Source organism: Littorina saxatilis, unplaced genomic scaffold (genome assembly GCF_037325665.1).
Source record: "Littorina saxatilis isolate snail1 unplaced genomic scaffold, US_GU_Lsax_2.0 scaffold_346, whole genome shotgun sequence".
Classification (NCBI taxonomy): Eukaryota; Metazoa; Mollusca; class Gastropoda; order Littorinimorpha; family Littorinidae; genus Littorina; species Littorina saxatilis.
The window spans coordinates 22,650-30,450 of record NW_027129438.1 but is presented as its reverse complement, the minus strand read 5'-3'; positions in this window follow the sequence as shown (position 1 = coordinate 30,450).

The window sequence follows — 7,801 nt, the reverse complement described above, 5'->3', positions numbered from 1 at the left end:
TCGTGGATGCTGAAATCATACACAGACTTCCAGACTCTCTCTCTCTCTGTCTCTCTCTCTTTCTCTCTCGACTCGAAGTCACACACACTCAGAGCCTTGATAGAAAGAAACTTGAGAGAATGGGAGAGAAAAGCGATCGATACCGCTGTGTAGTTTGGCTCCACCAATCACCAGGACAGGAAAGCACTTTATCGACATGAGATGGAAGTTGCTGCCTACTGCCTCGAACGCTACACAAACCAAGCGAGCCCCCCAGTCGCTTGCCAAGTCAAGCGGGTCGCAATATGGCCGTATTTATTATTCATAACAAATGACTAGGAGGGGGTGGGGGGGGGGGGGGTAGAGCGAGTGAGTGGGTGGAGCTTTTGAGAGTCTGGAAGTGTTCGAAGCTGTCTGTTGTGGTGTTATCGGTATGACGATGGCAGGATGCATGGTCTTTCGGTACATTTACTGGCACTGACTTTGTTCCCAAAACAAACTACGGCTCTTACCAAAGGAAACATTATTTGACACATGATATGAAATATTTCTGAGTCAATGTTCAAAACCTACAACTTGTATCACTCTCTGTTCTGAAAAGTGAAACTGATCAATTCGATAGAGTCTGTTTGGTGTCAGAATAGTTTATTACCAATTCAGTGCCCCATATGGCTTTTTGACCAATCAGGACGGATTCTAGGTGACCTGTCCTGGCTAAATGTTATAACGTTCAGGCAGGGACCCTTTTTGTTTATCAAGCTAAAAATGAACAAGACAAAGTAAAAATGTAAATCAGCAATATCAGTGTGATTTATTCTAAAGAATGACACTTCAAATGCTGTCAGATAATACTCTCTTTATCTAAAAAAAATACCGAAAAGCGAGTTTTGTCGGTGGGTGCTTTACGGAACAGCGAGGCACCGCCCATCCTCTGAGTGTGCAATGCCGACTCGCTCACTTGAAATCTAAATGATCAAAGTTCGGAAAATCAAGTGAAATTGGGTCACTCGCTTTACGTCAAATGTATCTTTACGTCATTTCCCATCCGTCTGGAGTCGGTTCTAAATCTGTCGCTCTCTGTTCAACAAGAAAAAGCGAAGCAACCGAAACGCATGTTCAACATGGTTTGTTGTGTGTCAAACGCATTTGACCTGTGAATATTCATCACGTAAGGTGTGTTACTCTGATTGGCTGACCCAGGTCACGAGAATTCTTTGACTGACAGGCATAATCAGGTAGGAGCGCTCCAGTTCCCATTGCGGCTGTTCTGTCTAATTCGCGGGGTCGCTTCGAAATTTCTTTTGGTCGAATTAAACGGTAATAAAAGCGTTATTTCTAATATGCTGACTGTTCGCAAATGTTATTACCAATTCAGTGCCCCATATGGCTTTTTGACCAATCAGGACGGATTCTAGGCGACCCTCTAAATGTTATAACGTTCAGGCAGGGACCCTTTTTGTTTATCAAGCTAAAAATGAACAAGACAAAGAAAAAATTTAAATCAGCAATATCAGTGTGATTTATTCTAAAGAATGACACCTCAAATGCTGTCAGATAATAATCTCTTTATCTAAAAAATACAGAAAAGCGAGTTTTGTCGGTGGGTGCTTTACGGAACAGCGAGGCACCGCCCATCCTCTGAGTGTGCAATGCCGACTCGCTCACTTGAAATCTAAATTATCAAAGTTCGGAAAAAATCAAGTGAAATTGGGTCACTCGCTTTACGTCAAATGTATCTTTACGTCATTTCCCATCCGTCTGGAGTCGGTTCTAAATCTGTCGCTCTAGCTCTGTTCACCAAGAAAAAGCGAAGCAACCGAAACGCATGTTCAACATGGTTTGTTGTGTGTCAAACGCATTTGACCTGTGAATATTCATCACGTAAGGTGTGTTACTCTGATTGGCTGACCCAGGTCACGAGAATTCTTTGACTGACAGGCATAATCAGGTAGGAGCGCTCCAGTTCCCATTGCGGCTGTTCTGTCTAATTCGCGGGGTCGCTTCGAATTTTTTTTTCGAATTAAACGGTAATAAAACCGTTATTTCTAATATGCTGACTGTTAGCAAATGATAACAGACATGTCTCACAAACGATATCAGCATTCGCCTAAAAGGCTCATGCTTGATATCTTTTTTCTCGACATGTCTGTTGTCACTTGCTAACAGTCAGCATATTAGAAATAACTCATAATAACAGTCGCCAAGTCTTTTTTCTCTGTACATTATCCGCAGCGTGCGTGCGTGTGTGTGTGTATAAGTGTGTGTGTGAGTATGCGTGTGCATGAGTGTGTGTGTGGTGTGTGTCAGTGTGTGTGTGTGTGTGTGTGTTCAGTCAGACCTCCACTCAACAAGAGAAAGCAAGAGAGGGAGGGAGGGATCGAAAAATCAAACACGAAACACAAGAGTTTTCTCAAGCTTCGCCACAAGGCTAAATGCGGCCAATGCAAACATGAACCCGTTCACTTGCCAAACTTTGCCTCTCTGTCCTTCACCCCCCGGCCCCCCCTCCCCCCCTCCCCTCTCCCCAACCACTCTCTCTCTCTGTCTCTGTCTCTCTCTGCCTCCCTCTCCGATCAAAGCTGATCACCGGTTCCATTTCCACACGAACCCCTGACATATCTGCCAAACGTTTTTTTTTCTCTCCCCATCCCCTGTATTCCGTTTTCTCTCTCCCCTCCCTTACCTTGTCTTTGTACCCCCCCCCCCCTCCCCAACTTCTCTTTCTCTGATACGAATCAAATCCGATTGGCAACGGCTTTGTTTCGACACGACCCGTCTTTATCTGCTGCCAAACTGTTTCTCCCCCACCTCTCTCTCTCTCTCTCTCTCTCTCTCTCTCTCTCTCTCTCTCTCTTATCATCGGTGTCACAGCGCTGCACACACGCACAGGCAACACGGCAAACGGACACATTGAACTTTCAAATAAAAAAATGTCGTCATCCGACGCAGATCTGACAGAATAAACAGACACAGGAAATCAAGTGCCTGACAACTTTTTGGCCCCCGAGTGCAAACACGACCAAGCCTCGACAATTATGACGTTTCTTTGTTCTCGCTGTCATTGATTTTTCTCTCGTGACAGCGCTCTCGGCACGTGACCCGCGTGAACTGACACGCCTAAGAAAAGCAAACTGTATCGTCGGCGCAGCTCTTGCAATAAATCAGAGAAAACAGTAACAAATCCTTGGGGAAACTTCTCTGGGCACAGAGCACTGGGCGTGGGTAGGTGCAGCGCATTCTTTGACATAATACTGCTCGGGATGTTTCTGGGATTGTGCTTATTTCACGCGCTGAACTCAAACGACTGCACTTGTCTTTGAATTCGAGATCATTCGTAGAACGGCCGCAGAAGGAAATAACAATAGACTTGGAAATGATTTTTTGGTGATAAAACCTTACGTTTCATGATAAATTGCACCGTGGAACAGACAAAGACCGACACGGTTTAGAATGATTTCCCTTATCTTCACAGTCATTTTCTTTGTCCATGGTGTATCAGACATGTTCTATGTTTTTGTGCACATGATTTATCACATGAGAGGGAGCCCTCTTTGTTATGTGACGACCCTTTGTAATGTAACTACTGATAACTGTGCGAGCGATTCTTGCGATGAACTACGTTTTGGTAAATAGTTTATGTCTATTTAGTTCAGAAAGCAATGTAAGCCACGACAAGAAAGGACAATCGAACCAAAGAATAAATAACGTCCAACTATTGCGCAGTTACTGAACATATTTCTGATGGGAATAATTATGAGGTGATATAAAAATTCCCGGTAAAAATAAAAGCATGAGCCAGAAATGATGTGTAGATCACTATAGCCTCTATTCAAAATACAATCCATTACTGGCGTAAATAATAAAGAAATACATCCTCTTGAAACAAAAGTTGGTACAAGCCCCTCCGTAAATACGGGACTTTACAATACAGTGCGTGACTTAGGACCGGGCGGTACTTCCGTCTCAAGAAGCCATGACAATCATAAAATGCAATCCTATCGGCTGCAGTAGACATTTTGAAAATAATGGATAATATACCGGAGTTCCACTGCTACTTTTTCCCCGTAAAACCGTACGCTTTGGCCGACACCAATCTTGATGCCGACACATTGTATCGTGAAGTTAGGAGCGAAAACCCGGTCTGCTGCAGATTTTAATTTTAATGATCAACATTGGACTAGCGCTACAATCTGCTCTGGAATATGTGTCCGCCCCCGCTCCCCTTTTTAAAAAAAAACCCTCTGTAAAGAAACAGATTTTTGCAAATTTCTCGTTCCTTTTTCATACAGCTAATTGAAATGCGCCCTGAGGTTGGATATATGCACAGTTTTGTACAAGCGCAAATCTGCTTTTGTCTAATTTCCATTTTTTTCTTAAATCCATAACCGTTAGTCTGCCGCACACACAAGGAATCCACAACTTGACCCCAATTCTGGACGGAAACCCAACATCATCTATTCCCCTCCTTTTTACACATTGTTAAAGCCAGAAGCATAGCTTTCCCTCACAATCTTTCTCAGCAAAAGCCTCCATATACACATGGGAGCAATCCGTTATCTCCTTTCTCGCCAAAGAGGGCAAGGCATTGTGCACATAGCTCGGACCTAATGAATCAAATGCCCTGCACGGTAGCTGGCCAGCCGCTCGGCGCTTCTATCACCCCGTCCGTGTTTCCCTCTCTCTGCTACCGTGCAGAGAAGTAGCCATGACAGTTAGCTGCTGCCAGAGCGGCCCTGCAAGTACCAGCCAAACTACAAGAAGCAAAGATGGTCGCTCGTGTTTATGTGTGTAAAGCGTTTCATCCCAGTAATGGCAAATTGATATGGGTAATTATTGTTTATATCACAGAGAAAGTTGTACGTGTATTTCCTTCGGTGTACGTAGCCTTCAACTGTCTATACTCCATAGTCCTCGGATGTATGACTTGTCAAGAGGAAAACAAACAGCACTGACATAATTAATATTCGTCTCATGTGATGTTGTTCGCTTGTCGACCATGGGTAATGGCTTAGCCAGGTTCGAATCGGCGGCACGGTTGAACAAGGCTGGAAAAATCCTTGTGCGATACTAGAGATGGTTGAAAACTGGAGGCATCGAGAGAAAGGTTGTGTTACTCTCTCGTCAGTCCGGGCGATAATCACTCACAGCGCTTGGTAGTAAATAGATCTTTTTCTCTTCCAATTTTTTTCCCACCAGTTCTTTCCGTAGACGATGGTTTTTCCAGTGATGCGAGCACCCAACGCCCTCACTTCGCTTCACGGCGAGGAAAGTTCAAGACCATCCTGTCATTCCAAACTACTCCGCTATTTTCTGGCACGGGGGTTGAAGAAATCGTCCTGAAATTCTCATCACTTACGCACAAAAACAGCGGAAGGGATAGATTTCCCAGCGAGGCTGCCAGCCAAGCTTATGTAATAACAGATTCCAAAACATTTCACATTCACCCTGTCAAAGACGGGGATGATTCGATAGACACTGTAAGCACTTTTTAAAAAACACATGTAGACTTCTAGGAGCTAAACCAAAACCAAAATGCACACCGCTAAAAGTACTGTAGCAGAGCACGCACATTCCAAAGCGAAAATAAACAGGAGGATAGGTTTGAAAATAAACAAAGACAATGAAATGAAAATCAAAGAAGCAAGGAAGGCTTGTCGGTTTAAAAAAAAGGTTTGGGGAGGAAAATAAAGTAGTGGAGGGTTAGGGAGGAAAAATGAAAAGTTAGGTTCCGCTTACCTCCAACGGTCATTTTCGTTAGCGTTGAAACACTGAACTGGACACGGCACAACACCAAATTTTTGAGCAGCGTGTGAGTTCAAATGGAGATATTTGGTGAAGAGATAATTTTTTTCTTTTTTTTGTGTGAAGGATTAAAAAAAACGTAAAAATACTGCCACGACACCGTCACGAGCTTGAAGAAGAAGAATAATGGAATAAGAAACCAAAAACCACACACAACAGTGACTGAAAAATAGGACTACAGGCAACACACACCCAACTGCTAAGTACTACACAAAACACACCAGCTGCAGGACTCGCAGACGTCGCCAATGACACGCCGTTTATTTATAGCCTCTTCCCTATTCACGCGACCCCTCAGCGCTTCTAATTGGACGAGGCCCATTTGGGGGGCAGCACGTTGCCCGCGAGCTCCACGCGCTTTCATTAGCGCGCGCTACCAAGCTTTCCTGCGCCACTCTTTGTCTGTCTCGCCGCGCCGCGCCAACCAGCCCACCACCCCTCCACTGCCGCAATGGACCGCCCCTCTCTCGGCCAATGAAGATTGGGTTCCTCCAGGGGGGGATGTCTCATGCTGATCGATACAGGGCAGGCAGGATGGAAGGAGAAGAAGGGGGAGGGTGGGGGGGGGGGAGGAGAGGGGAGGGGTAGCGATGTGAACACAGAAGCGAAATACAGTAGCAGTGGGGAGGAAGAAGCGACGTAATCAGTGAAACGGAATCTCTGTGTAGCAGACTCTTCTTGCCACTACCCATCCTTTCTACCTAGCTGTATACTTCTCTCACGTCTGCTACGGGCTTCTGCCAAACGGTTTCACTGTGCCAGATGGCTCTCAATCTGATAGCCTTTCCGCGCTTTTACACCCCCCCCCTTCCTCCCCACGCACCCCTCCGTACTGGCTTTCTCAATGAAATTACGTACACTGCTCCTGAGCGGAGACGGAAAGAAACCTGTCCTATTTATTTCATTCCCTCGACGAAGCTTCGTTTCAATACTCTTGTGGAATCTTATTTTGCGCCGGGCAGACTGAAGGCTTTTACGGCTCCTTTAGCGGAAAAAAAACAGATAATTATTTTATTGACACGAAGTTGAATTCCCCCGTGTGTTCCGAGCTTCCACCTGTCTATAGTAATCGGACGTGTGCCTTGTCAGGAATAAAAGACCTACTGAGATTTGGGACTCTTTGACTCAGTTATTTTACTTGTTCAGTTTTGCTAAAACTATATTTTTAATGTTCTTAGAAATACAATACATGTGTTAATGTTATATGCTGATATGTTAAAAATAAATGACCAACGTCACAGGCCAGTTTTTTGCTCTTTCCGCGCACCGACACACAAACATACAATAACATATACTGAACACATGCGTACACTTGTTTACACACACACACACACAAACACACACACACACACACACATGTATGGCTTAATCAATATACATTTGACATCGGTAAACTACAAAACGCCATACAAGAAAAGTTAAGGATTAACTACATAAAGTTTTGGGAGAAAATTAAATGTGAAGGTCGTCCAAGGCTGAAATTTTATTCCTCTGTAAGCAAGACATACGAAGTTCAGCCATACCTTATAAGCATTACGAATATCAAGCATAGACATTTACTGAGTAAATTAAGGACAAGTACACACTCTTTAAAAATTGAAACTGGAAGACATAATAACATACCAAGAGAAAATCGTTTATGTAATAAATGTAACGTTATTGAAGATGAAATTCACTTCCTAGACGGATGTCAAAAGTTCACTGAACTGCGAAATGATTTTATAAAGGATCTATCAAATATAGATATAAAGTATTCCAACAATAAACCTAGTGAAGTATTTTGCGAAGACAGAATACAAATTCGTCTAGGAAAGTTTATTTCAGATTGTTTTAATCGCTCTTTGTGTCAATAACCAATTTGGTTCCGACAATAAAATATATTCTATTCTATTCTATTCTATTCACACACACACAGACGCACGCCCGCACGCAAGAACGCAAGCACACACACATACATACACGCACACACGCATGCACGCACGCACGCACGCAAGCACACACACACACACACACACACACA